The 1,703-nt window shown below is 45.4% G+C and overlaps 1 long non-coding RNA gene across 1 annotated transcript in view; it reads left to right on the top strand.

Moving 5' to 3' along the window:
- The window catches only part of LOC109529877 (uncharacterized), an 11,845-nt gene extending 10,561 nt beyond the window's left edge, over positions 1-1,284 (top strand). Inside the window, exon 2 of the long non-coding RNA XR_002170906.1 lies at positions 872-1,284. This is a non-coding gene — a long non-coding RNA (uncharacterized LOC109529877). The remainder of the gene's footprint in view (positions 1-871) is intronic.
- Positions 1,285-1,703: the final 419 nt, after the last annotated feature.

Below are 1,703 nucleotides of genomic sequence, written 5' to 3'. Positions count from 1 at the left end.
AACTCAAGGCCCGGGGGCCAGATCCGGCCCGCCACATCATTTTATGTGGCCCGCGAAAGCAAATCCAGTGTGTCCACTTCCACGATCGCTGCTAAAATCTGAACCAAAATGTCAAATTGTCATGTGTAATAAATAACGTTGAGATTTTGCAATAGTTTTAGGGCGTTCACACTCACTCGAACAATCATTGAACAGGAAAACCAAAATATGGTTGACTGATTTCAAAACTAGTAGTGTAATCATTTTTTCTTTGTACAAGAATATGATGTGATGATTAAACATTTATTCGGTTTCACTGTTTGTAACAGCCCTCAAAGGGAAGACATAACTCCAAAGTGGCCCGCGACAAAAATGAGTTTGACTCTTGGAAGCAACATTTTTGCCCAAGCTAGTGGTTTACGAATGTACATAAAAACAAAACCAAAAATAAACATCACAAGCAATTCATTATGATTCAATCATTAGTTGCAATTTCCAAAAGTTGCTTTGTGAATCACTTTTAGATTTTAAAGTACCGGCAGTTGTTCACAGAGTTTCAATATGATGTATGCATCATTCTAATATTTCACTCCAACAACAGACACGCATCTTTTAATTCCTTGAACTTTTTTATTTATTTTTTTGTACAATAAACTTACAAACACGTCTTAAATCATATTTAGACTCCCGAATTACTAAGAGCTTTTGTATGGAGGATGATATTGCGTTTTGGCTCGAAAACAAACTGCTCAAATTAGGCCCGATTATCGGTATTTGGCTACAGCCCTTTCGCTAGTAAAAATGTCATAAATACACTTTCAATTTCACCCACTTTGCTCCTTGTTAAGTGCATGACGGAATGTTGACTGTTTTTGTCCTTGGTCTCTCCCAGCCTGAGGAGTGAGCTCGCGGGCCGACCCTGCGCCACTCCCTCACGACGCGGCCATGGTCGACGTTGAGAGTCACTACCGTCCGCCTTCGCCCCTGGAGGACTCCATGCTGGGAAGCCCGCTATGCGCCGATGACGACTTCATTGGCGGCATGGAGGAGCTCCACGACATCTCGCAGTCCATCGACAGCAGTACCCTCAGCTCCTACGACGCCCCCGAGTACCACTCGTCCAGCAACGGCTCAGACGGCTCCACCGTCTTTGGTGAGGAATGTATTCATGGTCCATCCACTCTATTTCTTATACGCATGCGGCTCTTGAGCCGCGGGTTGCCGACCCCCGCACTCTAACCCTTCCACTTCCATCACTTCTAACTTCATTTTGCACTTGAGACGCTCTTCCAAATTTTCCACGGTGAAAAACAACAACACACACAATCCGTTAAGTGTGAACACGCCATGAGCGGTCGCTATTTGGGATCTCGGTTAATCAGGCCCTACGTGGTGTGTACTCCCACACTCAAATTTCAAAGTTGTTTCCTCAGCAGCTCAGTGTAATCTCGACGCGATTGTTTTTAAGCGGCAGTCCTTTAATCCCTAATTTGCTCCAACCCAATGCGGCAGTCCAGCCCTAACAAGGACGGCTGATGATGACTCAGCGTGTCAATCCTTAATCTGGACTGTTTTCAAGCCATTTCCTTTTCATTTATTTTGGACTTCCATTTCCATGCGCTCCCTCGTTCTACTCCGCAACTCGGAATGCCGTCGCCACCGCATTCCACAGCCGCCCCTAAGCACCTCTCGGGAAACATCCACTGGGCTTCTGTTCCCTCCTG

This window comes from Hippocampus comes, unplaced genomic scaffold, assembly GCF_001891065.2.
Source record: "Hippocampus comes isolate QL1 unplaced genomic scaffold, H_comes_QL1_v1.1 scaffold62, whole genome shotgun sequence".
Lineage (NCBI taxonomy): Eukaryota > Metazoa > Chordata > Actinopteri > Syngnathiformes > Syngnathidae > Hippocampus > Hippocampus comes.
Note: the sequence above shows the minus strand (reverse complement) of the source record. Positions and strands in the feature narration are given on the sequence as shown.